The 22,306-nt window shown below is 35.6% G+C and overlaps 1 long non-coding RNA gene across 1 annotated transcript in view; it reads left to right on the forward strand.

Annotated features, from left to right (window-relative positions):
* Positions 1-22,306, forward strand: part of LOC138923469 (uncharacterized) — a 76,854-nt gene that overhangs the window by 16,624 nt on the left and 37,924 nt on the right. Inside the window, exon 3 of the long non-coding RNA XR_011437115.1 lies at positions 12,254-12,306. This is a non-coding gene — a long non-coding RNA (uncharacterized lncRNA). The remainder of the gene's footprint in view (positions 1-12,253; positions 12,307-22,306) is intronic.

Here is a 22,306-nt window from a genome sequence, read left to right on the forward strand (position 1 = left end):
AGAACTCACCTACTGCCATGGCCAAACAGCTTTGCCCCTTGAAGTGTTGCCTGCGGGAGGGAGGTGGCTCTGGTGAGTTCTTTCTCTCCTCTGCATCCAAACTCTTCTCTATCCTGCTCCTGATGGTATGCTGGAATCTCTCCTCAGGTTGTCTGGACTTCTATAATTTGTCTCTCATCTGTGGGTATCTGCCCAGGTTTGCATGCTCTTGGTGTTTTCCCCCAGTCATGGTGAGTGGAAGTGGACGGGTTCACCAGCTCTTTTGGATTTTATTTGTTTAGATCCAAACACTCTTGAGGTCTTATTTGTTTATTTTCTGAGGCACAGGTGAACAAGAACACTCCTGGGTCCTTTGGTGCAAAGTGCTGAGGGACTTTCATTTCTTTTATTTGATTATGGATCTCATTTTTTTTAAAAAAAATGGGAAGAGGAGAAAAGAGGAACAACTTATGCCTCCACGATGCTGACATCACTCTTTCTGCGGTGCCATGCTTACCAGTCTCACTTTGGTTATATTGGCACCACACATGTGGCCTATGAATACTGTTGTTGAAGCAAAACTGAAGGCAGTATTATTAAAAATTCTGAATTCCAAGCCAGAGAGTTTTTTCACTTCCAGTTGCCTATCCTGAGTATTTGGGATAAAAAAGGAGTATTCTAAGTACAAAGCAAAAAAAAAAAAAAAAAAAAAGAAAGAAAAGAGAGAGAGACAGATATTGTGATCTCTAATTAAGAGATGAGGTCTAAAGGTCTTTCTGAGGTCTGACTCTACAGTAATGTTTGGTTTGCTTTTGTGTTCGTGGCTAGGCTAGTAAATGTATGTTTGACAGTGAAGTGAGTATTTAAAAAATAGGTGAAGGAGTTGAAGGAAAAGACTATTCAGGTTGTGTTAAAAATAAGAGACACATAAAACAAATGGAAAAAAAGTTGAAAGGAACAAAGTCAATAAGAAGGCAAACATTCATGCCCAAAGTAGCAGGGTCAACATTAGTATGTGATAAAGTATTTGAGAAGGAAAGAAATACAAAATACAATGAGGGTTATTTTATAATAATAAGTTGAACACTGACTAGAATAATAAATGGAATACTGAAGATATTACAATGTTTAGTGTACAAAATGACACGTTAAAACATGTAAAGTAAAAACACTTAAAAATACAGAAATGAAATGACAGATATACAATAGCAGTAGGAGCTTGACCACCACCATCTCTGCAACATAAAATAAGTAGACCGAAAAAAAAGATAGTACTTAAAAAAGTCTCTAGCTGGCTTTAGTCAAGTGGTCAAGTGTGACATGGCTGTCTGAACTGGGAGCTATACTACTGCTACTTTGCATTGTTTCACATTCTTGTCAACACTTGTTATTGTCAATCTTTAATTTAGTCATTTGGGAGTGTGTGTAGGAATATCACATTGAGGTTTTTTTTTTTTTGCATTTCTCTCATGATTGATGACAGTGAACACTCTTTATATCACTATTAGCTATTTGGGTGGACTCTTTTTTGAAGTTCTTATTCAAGTATTTCATTCATTTTCAATTTGATGTTTCCTTTTCTTACTTATTTGTAAGAGTTCTTCATATATTCCAGATATGAGTTATTTGAAAACAAAGAAAGATCAAATTAAAGAACCAAGAGGAAAAATAGACAATGGAGAGAGCAGAAGAGAATTTCAAAATTTAAAGACAGTAATCCATGTGGAGAGAGGGAGAATTAGACATTTACACATAAAATAGTTACAGGCTGTTATAGACCAGAAACAATCAGCACGACAAAGAGCAATTTGAGAAAAAAATGTAATTGTGAAAATTAAGCATTTGGTAGTAGCTTTGAATAAAGATTCAAGAAAGTCCCAGAAAATAGAGTTAAAATGCAATAGAAAAAAATGGAAATAAAAGCAAGAAGAAATAGAAAAATTAAATGATCAATTAAGGATGTTAAAGATTCAAATTTTAATAGTTATAGAAAGTGAGATTATAGAAAATTGATAAAACTTTACAAATTGCAAAAGACATAGACTAAAGAGAAGATTCCAAATGTTTCCAGGAAAATTAAAAAAAACAAACAAACAAGTTCATACAAATGATCATGAACCTCATACTGGAAATTCTCAGCTGCTGCAGCTGGAAACTAGAAATATAGAAAGCATGACTTTCAGAATTCTGGGGAAAATATTACCTAACCAGAATTTCAATTAATATTTCCACAAAGAATGTAAGTATTAACTAATAATTTAACATAAATTTTGTCATATATTTATATAGATATTTATATATACACATTTGAAGAAGATGGGGAAGAGGACCAAGGAGAAAATGTAAGAGAGCTAAATCAGCATCTATCATAAAGGCAGCAACTGAAGTTTTAAAATTGAGCAATCTTTGACATCAACATGTTGTTTAGATTATGTACTTAAACATCAGACAATAGAAATAGCTGAGTTGAAAACGGTTGTTGAAATGAGTAGGGTAAAGGCACTATGGGTCTGGGGAAATTATTTTTATGTTGTAAACTCTTTGGTCAAAATGACTTTTAAAAACATATATACCATATTGCTTTAATAAAGAATAAGAATTGAAAACAATGAACACTTTTAATGAATCCTAACTATTATAACTTTATGATTTCACTAAAAATAACTTGGATATATATATATTTTGTGGGAAAATCTGCCACCAAAATATTAATAGAGAATATTTACTAGAGCCTTGATATAACAGGTTCTCATTAACTTGAAGATATTTGCACATTTTTATACCTGGATCTAATTAGTATTTATACAAAGAGTGATTGGTACCAGTGGTCAAGACTGAGAAAATTGAAATGACTGATGGGAATGTTAATATTTGGAACGTTGTTCTGGTTAATATACTCTTGCAGTACTTAAGGGAATTGGAAAGAGTGAAGAATGTGAGTAATTGAGGTCATTTCTCATATAAATCTGGAAGTCTACAGAACTCACAGAAGTAGAGAGATTCCTTTAAGTTTGCTGTTGCAAGCCAAAAAATAGCCCTACTAATTATGAGAAATAAGGGAGACTGTGAGGAGATAATATAATGATTTATGGACTTTCTTTATAATTTGGTAGGAACATGACCCAAATGCAGAAACACTTATTCATAGGCATTGGACAGATGAGACTGGGTCATTTGATACTGAGGAGTTAAATAGATAAATGTAAGAGATTTCTCAGAAAATATCTGATGTTTGAAATGTGTCCCTGAGCTACCCTGTGACAGAGAAAAAAGTCTGCAATTTTAATGGAAGAATGCTATATGTTTTTTTGTGTGTAAGGAAGACTGGCCTTGCACTAACATCTGTTGCCAATCGTCCTCTTTTTGCTTGAGGAAGATTGTCACTGAGCTAACATCTACGCCAATCTTCCTCTGTTTTATGTGGGATGCTGCCACAGCATGGCTTGATGAGCAACGTGTAGGTCTATGTCTGGGATCCGAACCCACAGACTGCAATACACACATTAATGCAGTACTTAATTCTTTTTTTCCTTCCTTCCTATTAGTCACCATATTGAGCACCTACTGGATGACAAGCATTGTGCTGGTGTTTTGAAATACACTTATAGATATCACAACAACTCAGGGAGTTTCAGGAATATGCTGCAGATGAGGAAATTTATATTCAGCAATGTTAATAAAATTGCCCAATATCACAATGCTAGCAAATGGAAAAAATATATCTTTCTGAATGCAAATGCAATACTTTTCCATTACATTGTGCTGTATCATTTTAAACGTATGTTCTTTCAATCAATGAGTGTTCATTGAGTGCCTAGTATCTGTCATGCTCTATTCTTGACAATGAAAGAGAGAAATAAAATGCAGTCTGTTCTCTTATGATTCTCATAGTCTAGTGGAGAGAGTATTCCCATAGACACATATTTTGGGAATCATGGAAATTTGGCTTGGCCTTAGTATTTCTTTTTGGGAATTCTGTACAAGTTGAGAAAATGAACTAAGAGCAGAATGCCACTATAAAATTTCATGAGGGACAGACTCCAAAACAGCTGAAAAGTCATCTTCATTCTGATATAAAAATTAGTAAGAAGAAAATTGAAAAAGAGAAAAATAATATACTAAAATGATGTTTTCATTTATCAAACTTTAAAACGGAGTTTTCATAAATGACTTAGGGATAGATTTTCTGATTATTCAAGCCTATAAAGGCAAAAATTTTGAGCAAAATCTTATTAAAATAACCGCAATAAAATGTCAAGTATTGGGGCTGGCCTGGTGGTGCAACACTTCAGTGCACACGTTCCGCTTCAGCCGCCTGGGGTTCGCTGCTTCAGATCCCGGGTGCAGACATGGCACCGCTTGGCAAGCCATGCTGTGGTAGGCGTCCCACATATAAAGTGGAGCAAGATGGGCACGGATGTTAGCTCAGGGCCAGCCTTCCTCAGCAAAAAGAGGAGGATTGGCAGCAGTTAGCTCAGGGCTAATCTTCCTTAAAAAAATATGTCAAGTAGTCTCTGTGGGTGAATGTCAAAGAATTTTTAGTTTAACCTAAGCTATAAATTCTATGTTACAGAATTCTTTCTATAAGACATGTTGCTGAAACACTGGTTCTTGACTTATATCCTGCTGTGCATACAAACAAAAAAGTTAACAATATTATTGAGTAAGTATTTTTCTTATTTTATAATCACACATTTAGATATGAAGATAATTTTTTTTTTTTTAAGGAAGGTTAGCCCTGAGCTAACATCTGCCACCAGTCATCCTCCCTTCACTGAGGAAGACTGGCCATGAGCTAACATCTGTGCCCATCTTCCTCTACTTTATCTGTGACATGACTGCCACAGCACGGCTTGACGAGCAGTGTGTAGGTCTGCACCTGGGATCTGAACGAATGAACCCCGGGCTGCCAAAACAGAACATGTAAACTTAACATGTGCCACCGGGCTGGCCCCTGAAGATAAATTGTTTTAAAGTTTTACTAGGTTGAGTTAATGAAGAATTTAATTATCCTTCTGCTTACTTGTTGAGAAATTTCTAGGTCTCACATAGCTAACAACTGAGAGGATCTGATTGAACTATTTATGGAATGGAAAATCAGTAGAACAAATGTCATATAATTGTGACTGACAAAACAATTGTGGTGAGGGCAAGGAGGGACATGTAAGTAAGCAGATGGTAGATACTTTTTCACATCCTTTAATTCTGTGTTATAAAAGTAATTATAAAACAGAAATTTTTTCTGCCCTTGAGCAAGAAAATAGTGAGCTAATAATATCACTCTACTTAATCCAAAAACTGTCTACATGACATAAAAACGATGACGGAACTGCTTTGTCAGATATCAGATGTTCAAACAAGATGGAATAGAAGTTATTACATTTTTAAAGAAGATTAAATTATGGCAAGATTTAATAGTGTGCTCTGCCAATAACAATACTAACTTATAAGACAGCTTGCTTGTAGAGAACATAGTTTATTTGTTAGAATCTGCTAAACTAATCACCCAACTGGTATGACTTGCAAGCAGAAGTATTTCTTACTTTGTGCCTGCTAATAAAGAGTCTCCCCACATTTTGCTTCACAGAACGTTCTGAAATGAGTGTGCATGGAATGAAAGCTGGGATACAGGTGGGAATTTGGAATTTTCTTATATTGAAGCCAATTAAATTTCTCCATTGCTATATTTCTAGATCCAAGATTAAGGGACATTTTATATCAGGTAGGTGAGTGTAAAACAACAACTAAGCAAAAATATTGCTGATAAAGTAATATGTGAGGACATTTTTAAGTCTTCTGAAAATATGCAGAATCTTCTCCAAGTAATACAACCAATTCCAATTGGAGGGATTGATTTAATGAAATCACAGGAATTGAAGAGCTGATAAATCTTTATCTAGAGGATGGAAAACTTTCAAGCTTTGTGGCAATGTTACCATCAACAGTAGCCTATACTGGCAGAATTATCCCAAAACATCTGACAGCCATCAACCACATTTGGAAGTGAGTGGAGAAAGTTTTTCCTAATTAAATTTTCAAACTATTAGAATTGACTGTTAGCATTTTTAGTAATGAAATTGTGATCATAATTACCTTTGGGGGAAATTTTCCTAATTTTTCTTCAAGTCTTATAAGTTCATTCTATGATAGTATTAGTTGGCTTCCCCTAATTATTGCTTTTAACATTCAACTATTTGGCATTCAACCAAAAAGTGTCTTGAGGGCACATCTATAATTACAGTGTTGTGACAATTTTAGTAAGAGAGACATTGGCACAAGGTTATCAAGTAGTAGATATAGTAGGTAGTGGATTTTGTGGTGGGGCATCTAGAAAAGGTCTTCACAAGTGTTTTGAGTAACAGTTTGCCAAAAGACAAAGTCACTTTTGTGAAAGTATTTAGAAAAAAACCAAAGAACAGATAATGATAACCAATTTGACAGAAAGTTAAGAAGTTTAAAACAATTGTAAATACAACTGCAATAAAACTGTGTTCTTTTTGGTCAGGTGTCATCATGTCTTCTATGTTGTCTGTACAACCAATCGGATATATATTATAAAAATAAAATTTTCATATTTAGTGTAATGTATGTAATATATTGCATATGAATATTTACGTGAATGTTTGTTCTTACCATTGAAGGAAGCAGGATAATCTATTTGTGCCTATTGTGAATAACTAAAGATTATACATTTACTTGCTCATTCCACAAAGTACTAATATTTTTCTCATTTATTCTTTTTTAGGCTCAAGAAATATGTTTGTTTCTGCCATAATTCTTAGGACTTATAGGAATTGTCAGGTTCTGCCAATTAAAACTAGAAAAAATGGCACTATGATACTTTCTCTTCATTAAATTAAAGAAGTTTCTCTTTGCTTTCTTCTACAGGGAGCAGGGCAGATTAAGATAAAGAGGAAAAAAAGGGAAAAGATGGATATGATTTTCACCAGTTGACTTCTGCTTTTAATCCCATGGCCCTCTCCTATGTGAAAACAGGCAGGGGGCAGATGGGAAGCAGCCTTCCTCCTCCTTGATCCCAGCTCAAGGAAGCCAAGTGAGCTTCTGCTCTTGGCCAGCCCAAGTCGGGTACTAGTGGCACTGGTGAAACAAGGTAGAGATGAATTATGTGATTTGCTACTTAAAGTGGCTTTACAAGGCTCAGTAGGAAAAAATAACTTGCATGGATCGAAGCCAGTTCTTCCAATGTGAGGATGTACATTAACATTTTGTATACAACTTAATTTGTTTTCCTCTTGACCTTAGCTTTTGAATACAATATAATTCCCTTCCAAACCCCTCCAGACTTTATCCAAAGTGGAGGCAACTGGACTACTAGAGTAAGTTTCCATCTCTAACTCCTCTTTACTAATTTGCGTATGATTATTCTTTGGCAGTGAGAGAGGACCCTGTTAGTAGGGCTTCTGGGAGTGAGAATTCTGTCCAGCATTAGGTCAAACTTTCGCTGTCTTCTTGATTTGCCTCACTTTTGTGGTCATAAGAATGGAATCATTTTACAGTTCCCCTGTTTTTATTTTGGTCATTTTTCACTAAGGTCTTGTGACCTCCGTGTGTCTTCAAATGCACTGACGCCACACATTATATTTCTACTAACAAAACTCTGATAGTTTGCCTTCCTCCAAAACAATAAATTTCCATGTTGTCACCACTACCTATTCTACGCTAAGTTATAAAAGGATTTGCAAAATTTCCCTGCATATCAATGAGATCAGTAAACCCTTGTAACAAGGCAAGTTTGAAAAGAAAACATTCTCTTTATTCATTATGCATGTTTTATCAAGAAACAACAAAATTATTTTTGTGGTAAATTAAGACAGATAATAAATAGTGTTAATAAATAACTTACTCTAGCCTTCCCAATGGTTTATCACATTATTTTCTTCCCTCATGGCTAAAGCTTCCCCTCTACACATACAATCTCCAATATTTTTTCAAGCTTCTTTTCAAGTATGTTAAAATAATTTAACATGAAGCAAAGTAATATTATTGATATTTAGCCCACAAAAAATCTTCATTGCTTAGTACTGATTTTAAAAAAGAAACGATGGTGCATTAGTTCAAATGAAAAAGTTTTATCATCAAAAAAAGTGTGATATTTAATTTTAAAAATATACACTATTCCAAGAGGCCTCTACAGCGTGAATGCTTTTCTCTAAATCACTGTGCCATTATTTTTCAGACAGCCTGGCCTGAGGTAATTAGTTTTGCTTCTCTTTGTGAAATCCATTGAGAAGAGGTCAGTGGATAATGAATGTGAATCAGCAAATCTTCAGCACATTCATTTTTAAACAATTCTCCACAATGACTAGTTGTTTCTGGCATGGTCCCCACTGAGCAAGAGCAGCCCGCCTGACCCGGGCTCCCCAGCGCTGGGTGATGTGAATTGGGTTTTGGCACATTGTTTTAATATTTCAGCCTTTTCTGAAGTTAGGCGCACATAGACATTTTCTCTTCATTAATTTAAATCTTATGAAAACAGACAAGATTAAAATCAAGTAATTTAAGAAGTTTGTTGGAAACATAACTCTTTGCAATCATTTTGGGACCAGGAGATTGAAAGGTATATGTAAATGGAACAGTAGGAAAAGTGGTCTTAAAGGGTAAATGAGAGGGCTAAGTGGGATAGGTGGCATAATTTGTGCCTTAAAATAATATCAGTTTTGTTTTATGGGCTCCTGTGAGGAAAAAGATTGGTAAACATCATTTAAAAAGACTCAATAGTAATCTGGTTATTTTCGCAAAGTAATTTTTAGAATTTCTTAAGACTTTTTCATACAAAGTGAATGTGCCAAATTTTAGATCATTTTACAAACGGTGCTGGGTGATTCAGCAATTTTATCATAATTGTATTACATTAATTATAATATCAGTCATTACACTTAGTAAGTAGTTAGTAATATTTATATTTTGTGGTTACTTAATGAGAAACTTTAAAACAAATAAATAACTATAAGTAAATAATGTAAGTAATAAATAATAATTAACTTCCTGATTCTAGAAAGCCATAAGAAACATATTAAATACTCCCACTTACCACACCTCTGTGTTTATTTTTTAGGATGTTGTGATGGCAAGGCAACGTTTCTTTTTCAAAACAGGGTTTCTCATCCTTTTCTGTTCCTCCATCCTTACTCAGGAGTGTGGCAGTGAGGGGCCTTTCATGATCTAGGCAAAAGAAGGCAGGCAGGGCAAGGTCCATTAGCCCAATACTTGAGGTTGGACCTGGTGAGAGAAAGTTGGTGTTTATGCCGATTCTCAATTTTGGGAGATCCCTTGGGGGTTTGGCATGCTTACATTTGCTGCCAGGTGAAGATGTAATTTCTATGCCTAGGAAGCTATTCCCCTCAATAGATAAATCCAAGAACATGAGTCATGGACAAAGAGTGATAATAGCATTCATGGTCCCAGATTGTCATTGAAGGTGGATTTGTCAGCCAATTGGACAATACTGAAGAGAATGTAGAGGGCACAAGTCTGCTCTTAGTGCAAAAACTCTAGTGTCCATAAGAATCAGCTTAGGTGTTTGTTACAATGCAATTTTCCTCATACCCCTTCTAGAAATTGTGATTTAGCAGATATAGTTTGGAATCTAGAAAGCTGCATTTTTTAAAACATACTTTAAATTTTAGAACAGTTTTAGATTTACGGAAAACTTGTGAAGATAAGGCAAAGAATTCCCATATACTCCACACCCAGAGAGCTGTATTTACCAAATAAACATGATGACTCTGCTGAGTGTGTTTCAAAACTCTCACATTGAGAAGTATTAGGTTACACTATTGAGGAAGCAGAGTAGGGAGTGTCTGAATTCCAGGCACAGCTTGCTTTTTCTGGGTACATCATAACCTGAACTGTTGGAACAAAAGTCCACAGGCGAGAAGGTTGCAGTGGTGGCAATTATAAAGAAGCTGATAGGCATTGCCCATGAAATACCAGGACTGGAAATGTGACTAAATTTTAGGGCTGCAAGACTGTGAGACTGAGGCTGCTGAGATAGTTCTCTCTTCAAACAGGAACAGTCCTGGCCACAGCCTGCAGGTGGGAGATGTCTGTAAATTGAAGCAAAAGTAACCGGGAGAAGCCAAAGGAGGAAGACTTTCTTTCAATATATTGGACAAGTTCCTAGAAGACCTCATTAATAGAGTTCTATGATATAATGATATTACTTGCTTGTAGGGTCCTCTAATTAGTCAGGAAGCTTCTACTATTGAAAAATGGCGTGGAGTCTTCAAAGTGTAAAATATCTTTCAATTTTTCTGCTTTCAGAGTAATATTTGTTCATCATTCTGTATACTTTGTTTTGGATTATAGGTAAAATATCCTTTAAAAAGTGAGAGTTGAAGATCAATATAACCCAAAAGAAAGCTAAGAAATGTAATCTACAACTCTGTTTATAACAATTTTTAAAGGCATGCTGAATGGATACTTTTTTTTTTTTCTGCTTTATCTCCCCAGACCCCACCCTGTACACAGTTGTATATATCTTAGTTGCAGGTCCTCCTAGTTGTGGAGGATACTTCTGAACATGGGACTTATAAAATAATTTCTTAGTTTAATTTATGGGCTAGTCTAACGATTTAATGGATGTCTCATAGAAATGAATGTAAATTCATCATAATGAAAGAATTGATAGGTTTATGACAATGCTATGACAGCTGATTAATGTGTGAAGTGTCAGTATTAATGATAAATATTAATAAATACTGCATATAATTGAATTAGCAATGATAGAAAACAATCTTTTGCTCCTGTGCAGAGCTCATTTAACCAGGCAGAGATATTATTTTCTCATGCTTAATAAGAACACTTAATTACAAAGTAGAGTACCCCATACAAGATTCTCCAAGAGATTCCATTTATGTTGCCCAAGCATACATTCATAAGAGCTAAATTTTGTGTGACCTCTTCAGAAATCCCAGCTTTGGTGCTAAAAGTTCATATTTATATGTTATTATTTTTGAAAATAAATTGAGTACTCATAGAATATTGAATATGTATAAAATCTATAATACTTACCAGTCCTTGACTCCCTTTTTTAAACAGTAGGACACAACCTCCACTCTGCCAGCAAAGTCTGCATTTCAGTAAGGGGGACTACATCGTATATTAGTTTTTGAGTGTTTCAACGCAAAAAAACCTTGGATTATTCTAGTAGTAGTTTTTGTGAAGAATGAAAGGAAGGTAATGTTAAAAATAAGGCATGCCTACCATTCTCTTCAATCTTTTCATAAATTATGTAGCATCAAAAGCAGATGGTGTAGCTGAAACATTATTTAATTCAGAATAGCTGAATCTTGCCCCTGGGTGGAAGGAGAAGTGAACTTGATATAATTTTTCGCAAATTTGAAAGAATCATATGGTAATCGTTTACACCATCCCTTATTATTTGAAGATAGAAATGTCTAAAGAGACCAAATTATGACTGGAAGCCATTGCTGTGCAGGACTTCTGATTACTATTGTTTGTAGATTTTGCCACAATTTGCAATCCAGCCTCTGCTGAAGCACACATTCCCTTAAAATGAGTCAAAACATTGTTTTTGACACAGGGTTGAGTTTGTCTGACCTTACTGTTTTTTCCTCAGAATTCCACAGATATGCTTTGTGCTTACAGTAGCTATTATAAACAATATTTGGGAAAATCATGGTATTGTTAGATAACAATGGAAAATAATTTCATGCACATATAAATTTGAGGCAAATATGCATACAGGTGAGAAGTTTAGTCTCATCCAAAATCTATTGAAAAAACTTAAATCTTATGCACTGTTTATCTCCTCCATTAGCATCTAAAGAACATTTTTTTTTTCAGATATGAAGCGACTTTATGTGTAACTTTCTTTCAGCATTCTAATTTTCATCACAATCTGTCCTAAAAGAGACTTTATTTTATTATGGAAATTTTAAACCATACACTAAGTGAAAAAGAATAGAATAATGAATATAACAATAACTTAGGTACATCCATGACTGAGCTTTAGTAAGAAAAGATTAATTGATCATTTTATTTCAGACTGAACAAGTGTACACTGAATACTTAATAATGCATGATAGCTTTTTTCTAGGAGTTTTTATATATCCTTTTACATTTGTCTTCTCCAAATCCTATGAGATAGATATCATTACGCTCTCTCTGTTAATAAGGATTATGAAAGTAAATAAAGAGAAGTGAGCCACTACTGTACACATGCTGAGTTCTCCAGAATCAGAATATGGCACCAGACTCTCTAATTTTAGATCTAATTCTCTTTCCACAGCACCAGAGAAAGAGAGTCAGAACTTCATGTGAGATCAAGGGATGGAGCAGGAGGTGAGAACAAGAATTAATGGGAATGCTGGGAGACCAGGGAAAAGGGAATAAGACTGTCTTGCTATTCTGGATCTCTTTTCTTGAGAAAGAGATACTGAGTGCGAGGCGATGAATATTCTTGGGATCCAGGGTTCTAAGCAATCTCTTTTAATAGTGACTTGGGGAGAATGGTGACTGGGGTGGGTGGTTGTTTCATGGGACTTTGTTATTCATCTTGTTGGAAAACAGAGCAAGGTGATCTTCTTCATAGACACAGATGCATCTTACATGTGTCTGAACCATAAGTGATCCTGCATATTCCTAAATAGATATCTCTTTTTAGCTAACAGTGGCAGGTGTCAATGAGTCAGATTTTATTGTTTTAATAACTTTGTTTATATATTAATTTTTAATAGGAAAAATGACTTTCTGTTAAGTTGGAAAATTCCACATAACATAGTAGTGGTCTTTAATTGGATCAGAGACTAAGTGAATTGTGGGAAAATACTTTTCATGCTCCATGACTTCTTCGGAATCATTTTTCTCCATGAGGTTAAAAGCTCAAATACTTGACTTCTTGGATGCTTAGCTTGTTTCTAATTTGAAAATATCTAACTTTTATCATGTCATAAAACTATCAAACAGTGGATCTTCTTGAAGTTAAAGAAGTTTTTTTTCTCTCTGTTGATCTGGATATGACAAATTCATGGGATTTTATGGTGGAAAATGATGACCTTAAAAGTCTCCTCTTTACTGATAATCTCTGGCAGGTTTTCAGTAAGCCAGATGAACACTTGCAATGATAAGAAACTTATCATGTACAGGAGCTTGAATAGACTGCTGTTTAAGAGCAATGACTCTGAAGTCAGATATTTTGGGTTTGAATCCAAGCTCTGCCAGTTACTGTATCTCATAAAATTATGGTGGTGATTTAATGAGTTAATACATCAAAATTATTCAGAATAGGGTACCACATGGTAAATGCCATATAAGTATTACCATTATATCACAAGGACATGCATTTCATTTCCGAATTGATATAATTTGAAGTACTTACAATCTATCTTTAATTTAAGATATGAATTGGCAAAATTTTCTTGTAAAGGGCCAAGTGGTAAATATTTTCAGCTTTGCATAAGGTCTCTGTTGCAAGTACTCAACAATACCATAAAACACAAAAGCAGTCTTTAACAATACATAGATGAATGGATGTGGCTGTGTTCCAATAAAACTTTATTTACAAAAATAAGTAATGGAGAAATGACATCAGAAACATGGTAGAGTGAGCTCTTCCCTTAGTCTCTCGCCCTAAAATACAGCAAAAAGGACATTGATAAACCAACAGAGGACTTTCACACAACACAACAGATGTCTGAGAGATCTGCACAGCCATACATCTGAAGGTGGGGTGCTGGACTGCTGGATCCCCCTGGGAGGCAGTGGAAGGCAGTAAGGTGATCTCCTTTCCCTCCCTGAGTGGCTGTGATCTACAGCACATGACACCAAGAGAAGAAGGGGGAAAAGGCAGCCTTCTATGGGAATGCTTGTGGTCTCAGAGTTGCTTCCCAGCCTGTGGGAACTCTCTATACCGAGGCAGCTCAGCAAGTGCAGGGATTCCTATACCAAGCCAAGCAGCCCAAGCTGGCATACAGTGAGTGCAGCAGGGGATTGTGCATGTGAAAGAAAGCCCCCCTCCCACCTCCCAGCTGTCACACCAGATAGGCTGGTTGTCCAGAACAGAGGATCCCTCCCAGAGTGCCTGCACATATGTGTGTAAAGCGGTAGTGGCCAGCAGGCAAACGCAGATGGGTCCTGTCATCAGAGCTTCCAATGGACAGACATGTGCCAGGGGTTGTAGAGGGCTCAGAAGATACAACTCCTGCCCTCCTCAACCGGGGTGGCAGGTGGAATCTGCGACCAGATACTACTACTATACAACTGCACAAGTCCACTGCATCAAATAGCATGAAGAGTACATTAAAACTCCAGAGCAGAGGGGAAATGACAAGTATCAAGAAATCAATCCTGAAGTCACAGAAATTTACAACCTAAATGACAAATAATTCAAAATAGCTATCATAAAGAAACTCAACAGGATACAAGAACACTCAGAAAGACAGCTCAATGAAATAAGGAATAAAATTAATGAGCCAAGGGAATTATTCACAAGAGATTGAAACTGTTTAAAAAAAACCCAATCAGAAATGTTGGAGATGAAAAACACAATAATTCAGATAAAGGAAAATCTGGTGTCCTTAAAAAATAGAGCTGACATTATGAAGAAAGAATCTGTAAGCTAGAGAATTAGAAATGCAACATAAGGATTATAGGTATTCAAGAGGGAGAAGAGAGGGGAAAAGGAACAGAGAGCCTGTTCAAATAATAGCTGAGAACTTCCCAAACCTGGGGAAGGAGCTGGAATTACATGTAAATGAAGCTAATAGAACTCCTAATTACATCAATTTAAAAAGACCTTGTTCAAGGCATATGTTAGTAAAACTGCTAAAATTCAATGACAAAGACAAAATAGTAAGGGCAGCAAGGCGGAAGAAAATAGCCTACAAAGGAACCCCTGTCAGGCTTTCAGTGGATTTCTCAGTAGAAACCTTACAGGCTAGGAGAGGGTGGAATGATATATTCAAAATTCTGAAAGACAAAACTTTTCAGCCAAGAATAGTCTACCCAGCGAAAATATCCTTCAGATACTTTGGAGAAATAAAAATTTTCCCAGATAAACAAAAACCGAGGGAGTTCATTGCCACAAGACCCCACCCTCCTACAGGAAATGATCAAGAAAGCCTTCATACCTGAAAAAAGAAAAAGAAGAAGAAAGGCTTACAACACCGTGAGCAAGGAGATAAATAGAGAGACAAAATCAGAAAATTGCAGCTCTCTATCAGAACAGGTTAGCAAAAGCTTAATTATAACATTAAAGATAAAGAGAAGGAAAGCATCAAAAATAACTAGAGTCACTTCATTTTAATCACAAACTCGTAACACAAAACAGTCTAAGTTGTGACAACAATAACTTATATGGGGAAGAGGAAAGTGATGGAACCTGCTTAGCCTAAGGATGTAAAAGTTTATCAGAAAATGGACTATCTCATCTATGAGATCTTTTACACAAACCTCACAGTAACCACAAAAAAACAGAACAGAATCACAAATGATAAGTAAATAGAAAACTGAGAAAACCATCATAGAGAAATACAAGTCAACTGGCAGTCAAAAATACATGGGATGAGAAACAAGGGAAATACAGAAAAACCATAAAACAAGTGATAAAATGGCAATATTAAGCCCTCATATATCAATAATCACTCTAAACGTAGATAGATTGAATTTACCAATCAAAAGGCACAGAGTACTGGAATGGATTAAAAAACAAGACCCAACAATATATTGCCTCCAGGAAACACATCTCAGCTCTACAGACAAACGCAGGCTCAGAGGGAAGGGATGGAAGATGATACTCCAAGCTAATGGCAAACAAAAGAAAGCAGGTGTTGCCATACTTACATCATACAAAGCAGAATTCAAGACAAAAAAGGCAATGAGAGACAAAGAGGAGTAGTATATAATGATCAAAGGAACACTCCACCAAGATGACACAACACTTGTAAATATATATGCACCTAACAGAGGAGCACCAAAGTACATAAAGCAACTATTAGCAGACCTAAAAGGAGAAATTAACAGCAACACAATAATAGTAGGGGACCTCAATATCCCACTTACATCAATTGATAGATCATCTTGACAGAAAGCCAAGAAGGAAGTAGTAGAATTAAACAAAAAACTAGACCAGATGGACTTAATATATATATATAGAACACTCCAACCAAAATCAGCAGAATACACATTCTTCTCAAGTGTACATGGAACATTTTCAAAGATAGACTATATGTTGGGAAACAAGGCAAGCCTCAATAAATTTAAGAAGATTGAAATCATATCAAGCATCTTTTCCAACCGTAATGCTATGAAACTAGAAATCAACCACAAGGAAAAAGCTGGGGAAGTGAAAAATACATGGAGGTTAAACAACATGCTACTGAACAACCAATGGATCATTGAAGAAGTTAAAGGAGAAATCAAAAAATATCTGGAGACAAATGAAAATGAAAATACACCATGGCAACTCATATGGGATGCAGCAAAAACAGTCCTAAGAGAGAAATTTGTAGCAATACAGGTCCACCTTAACAAACAAGAAGAATCTCAAATAAGTAATCTTAAGCTACACCTAACAGAACTAGAAAAAGAAGACCAAAGCCCAAAGTCAGCAGAAGGAGGAAAATAATAAAAATTGGAGCAGAAATAAATGAAATAGAAACCACAAAAACAGAAAGGATCAATGAAACAAAGATCTGGTTCTCTGAGAAGGGAAACAAAATTGAAAAGTCCTTAGCCAGACTCACCAAGAAAAAAAGAGAGAAGTCTCAACTATATAAAATCAGAAATGAAAGAGGAGAAATTACAATGGACACCACAGAAATACAAAGGATTATAAAAGAATGCTATGATAAATTATATATTAACAAATTGGACAATCTAGAAGAAATGGATAAATTCTTAGACTCATACAACCTCCCAAAAACTGAATCAAGAAGAAATAGAGAATCTGAATACACCCATTCACAAATAAAGAGATTGAAATAGTAATCAAAAACCTCCCAAAAAGTAAAAGTCCAGGACCAGATGGTTTCTCTGGAGAATTCTTCCAAAAATCCAAAGAAGATTTAATACCTATCCTTCACAAACTACTCCAAAAAATTGAAGAAGATGGAATACTGCCTAACTCATTCCCTGAGGCCAATATCACCCTGATCCCAAAGACAGAGAAGGACCACACAAAGAAGGAATATTACAGGCCAATATTGCTGATGAACATAGATGCAAAAATCCTCAACAAAAGATTGGCAAACTGAAAACAGCAATACACTAAAAGGGTCATACACCATGGTGAAGTGGGATTCATTCCAGGGATGCAGGGATGGTTCAACATCCACAAATCAACCAATGTGATACATCACATTAACAAAATGAATAATAAAAATAACACGATCATCTCAATAGATGCAGAGAAAGCATTTGACAAGATACAGCATCTATTTATGATAAAAACTCTCAGTGAAATGGGAATAGAAGGAAAGTACCTCAACATAATAAAGGCCATATATGACAAATCCACAACCAACATCATACTCATCAGGGACAAACTGAAAGCCATCCCTTTGAGAACAGGAACAAGACAAGGGCGCCCAATCTCAGCACTCCTATTCAACATAGTACTGGACGTTTTGTCCAGAGAAAATAGGCAAGAAAAATAAATAAAAGGTATCCAAATTCGCAAGGAAGAAGTGAAACTCTCACTGTTTGCAAATGAGATGATTCTATATATAGAAAACCCTAAAGAATCTATTGGAAAACTATTAGAAATAATCAACAACTACCACAAAGTTTCAGGGTACAAAATCAACTTATAAAAATCAGTTGCATTTAGGGGGCTGGCCCCGTGGCCGAGTGGTTAAGTTCGCGCGCTCCGCTGCAGGCGGCCCAGTGTTTTGTTGGTTCGAATCCTGGGCGCGGACATGGCACTGCTCATCGGACCACGCTGAGGCAGCGTCCCACATGCCACAACTAGAAGAACCCACAACGAAGAATACACAACTATGTACCGGGGGGCTTTGGGGAGAAAAAAGGAAAAAATAAAATCTTAAAAAAAAAAAAATCAGTTGCATTTCTATATTCTAATAACAAACTAACAGAAAGAGAACTTAAGAATGCAATCCAATTTGCAATCACACCAAAAAGAATAAAATATCTAGCTATAAAGTTAACCAAGGAAGTGAAAGACCTATACACCGAAAACTGTAAGACATTATTGAAAGAAATCGATGATGACATAAACAAGTGGAATGATATTGCATGAACATGGACTGGAAGAAAAAACATGGTTAAAATATCCATACTACCTAAAGCAATCTACAGATTCAACACAATACCAATCAGAATCTCAATGACATTCTTCATGGAAATAGAACAAAGAATCCTAAAATTCATGTGGAACAACAAAACACCCTGAATAGCTAGAGCAATCCTGAGGATAAAGAACAAAGCTGGAGGCATCATAAACCCTGACTTCAAAATATACCACAAAGCTATCCTAATCAAAGCAGCATGGTACTGGTACAAAACCAGACACACAGCTCAATGGAACAGAATTGAGAGCCCAGAAGTAAAATCACACATCAACAGACAGCTAATCTTTGATAAAGAAGCTGAGAACATACAATGGAAAAAGTAAAGTCTCTTCAATAAATGGTGTAGGGAAAACTGGACAGCCACATGCAAAAGAATGAAAGTAGACGATTATCTTTTGCTGTACACAAAAATTAACTCAAAATGGATTAACGACTTGAAGGTAAGATGTCAAAACTTAAAACTCCTAGAAGAAACTATAGGCAGTACACTCTTTGACATTGGCCTTAGAAACATCTTTTTGAGTAGCATGTTTACTTGGGCAAGGGAAGCAAAAAGAAAAAATAAACAAATGAGACTTCATCAGACTAAAGAGCTTCTGCAAGGCAGAGGAAACCAGGAACAAAATGAAAAGACAACCTGCCAACTGGGAGAAAATATTTTCAAATCATATAGCTGACAAGGGGTAATCTACAAAATATATAAAGAACTCACACAACTGAATGACAGTAAAACAAACAATCTGACCAAAAAATGGGCACTGCATATGAACAGCCATTTTTCCAAAGATATACATATGGCCCATAGGCACATGAAAAATGTTCAACATCACTAATCATTAGGGAAATGCAAATCAAAACTACAATGAGATATCACCTTACACCCATTAGAATTGCTATAATTACCAAGAAAAAATAACAAATGTTGGAGAGGTTGTGGAGAAAAAGGAACCCTCATACACTGCTGGTAGGAATGCAAACTGGTGCAGCCACTATGGAAAACAGTATGGAGATTTCTCAAAAAATTAAAAATTAATTAAAAAGTTAAACTTAAAAATTAAAAAATTAAATTAAATTATTAAAATTAATACCATAGGACCCAGTTATCTCACTACAGGGTATTTATCCAAGGAACTTGAAATCAACCATTGAAAGAGAGGTATGCACCTCTATGTTCATTGCAGCGTTATTCACAATAGCCAAGATGTGGAAGCAACCCAAGTGCCTATCAACTGATGATTGGATAAAGAAGATGTCATATATATATATATGTATATATATCTATACACACACACAAACACACACAATGGAATACTACTCACCTATAAAAAATGACAAAACAGTCCCATTAGCAACAACGTGGATGGACGTTGAGGGTATTATGTTAAGTGAAATAAGCCAGAAAGAGAAAGACAAACACCACATGATTACACTCATTTGCAGAAGATAAACATATGGACAAAGAGAACAGATTAGTGATTACCAGAGGGGAAGAGGTTGAGGAGTGCGTCTAAGGGGTAAACGGGCACATCAATATGGTGAATGACTAATAATAACGTACAATAGAAATTTCACAATGTTGTAAGCTGTTATGATCGTGATAAAATAATAATAAAAAAATAGATGATGCACCAGATATGGCCCATAGGACAGAGTTTGCTGACCTCTTATTTAGGAGATTATTTCAATTCTTTTAGGAGATTACTTCAGTTCTTGGAATGAATTGTTCTTTCAGACAAGAAGCACACCTTAAACTCAAATCGAGAAAAATATTTCCTATAGAAGAAACTCATAAACTCCATATTCTCTTGACAATCCATCTGGGCCACCCACCTGATCATGATTGCCTACACAGTGGCAGAATGATGGCATTTAGAAGGTCAGTATTTAATTAGAGTGAAAACTTGAAAAGGAATATCGAGTTTGAGTTTACGACTAAAATATTACAGTCTATCAAAAGAATATGTTGAAAACATTTTTAGCTAGCTTTTAAATGAAGACGTGACACCTGCTGTGTTATGTTATCATTTTGAAAAGCAAAAACCATACATATTTATGTGGCGTATGAAGACCTCATCTGACAGTGTATCAGAAGAATTCATAAGTATAGATTCATAGCACTTCAATTAAGATAATTATATTTTATATAAATAGAGGCTGAAAACACAGCATACAATGATTTGAAATTTAAATTAAAAATGTAAAATATTTAGACAATTATTTTAAAGTTCAATAGCATTAGCTGTCCTCTTCCAAATTCTACATAAAGCAGCAGAAACCAAAGAATTAGTTAATAGTTTTGAATACTATTCTATTAAAAATAAGTGGTCAAATGAATTTTTAAACTGAAAATTAAGAATAACAGAAAATATTGAAATTTGAAAACTAGTTCTACATACACAAGAATAGTATTCTGAGAAACGTCTAGTTTTAATAAGTATATGTTGAAAGTGCTTTTAAAAGCTAATATTATAGTTATAAATTTAAATAAGATTTTGAGATCTATGTATACATGAAATAACAAATCTAAAAGATAGCAGATGCATTGCAATTACAGTCATTTTCCTAAGTATAAACTGATCTGTTATAATATCTAATGCCAATTATTAATAGAATTAATAGTACGAACTTTTCTTGTCTTTCTCTGTACAATGTACCAGACTTCTTAGTTGGCTACCCAGGCATCCACTTTGGGGGATGAATGGATGGCTGTGAGGCAGAGAAAGAGGAGATTAGAACTTGCAACAGAGGGAATGCGGAGAGAAGTAGGTATATTAGTCATATTTAGTGGTATTTGGCTTCTGACATTCAAAACAAGGATCATGCTATTGGACAATAACCTTTCAAGTTAGATATTGTCCCAAGGGAGGATTTCTTACATTCCTTTTACCCCCCCCAATTACCCCCTAGCTTGGAGTATTAAGTGCACAGACGTCAGTAGTGTAGGGGAACACTCCAGGACAGTTTGAGAGCAGAGCTAAGCTATGGAGAGAGGGGATGCTATTCAAAGAAAGCTTAATTCTTTCTGTCTCTGGGAGTGCCATGAAGGAGAAAGAAAAGAGAAATAGGAGATTGGATCAACCATGAAGATACTCAGTTTCCACACTTCTGAGTCTGGATTGAGAGGAACAAAGTATAAAAGGTAAATGAGGAGAAGAGTAAAGGACGGAGGTGGTTGGGCACTCACCTCTGGCTCCTGTTTGGAACTGTAGAAAAAGTCCAAATATCAAGCTTATCTATGTTAATATGGGTTGCAGCCCCAGAAGTAAGGCAGAGGTAGCATTTCAGAGATAATTCGTCTGAGCCAAACTCAGTGTTTGTTTATCAGTAACATTGAGAACTGAGCTCAGAGCTATTAGGCTTGCTGTGGTGCCATGTGGTCAGACTGGGGCAACACTGCAGCACAGGTTGGGTGGACCTCTGGCCTAGTGGACTGGATAGAAAATGTAGCTACAGATTTAGATATCTGAAACCAAAGGTTTCAATTCTGAAAGGAAATATCACAGGAGTATTTCCTGGATCCCAAAAAAGAAAAAACTACAAGTTCATCATTTTCAGATTTTAGCATCAGAAAATGGCAGGAAAATCAACGACCAATGGACATGTGATGATGTTGAACAGACTAGCTGATGCAGGTGCACATGACCAAAGCCCAGGATAAAGTCTTTCTTATTTCAACTCACAGTGACGCACAGCCACACATCTGTCACCCTTTGTTCCCAGAGGCCGATTTGCAGAGGAAACAGATGTAACTGTGAATTATATAACAGACTGTATCTTCTTATTTAAGAAAGACTGAGCACTACTTGAAGGAACTCCTACAGTTATCACATTGGTTTACCTTTAAAACAAATTAGACATTCAGATAAGCTTCCCAACCTTAGCAATAAGCACGTGCTTCAGCGGAAGACCAGGTTGATTATAGACTAAAGAAAGAAATACTGCGCAACTGAACTGTAGTGAAGTTATATTTTGTGACCTTGCTTCAATGTCATAATTGCAATTTATAAGTGTCCTTTTGATAGAATCTCATTATA

Source organism: Equus caballus, chromosome 3, assembly GCF_041296265.1.
Source record: "Equus caballus isolate H_3958 breed thoroughbred chromosome 3, TB-T2T, whole genome shotgun sequence".
Classification (NCBI taxonomy): Eukaryota; Metazoa; Chordata; class Mammalia; order Perissodactyla; family Equidae; genus Equus; species Equus caballus.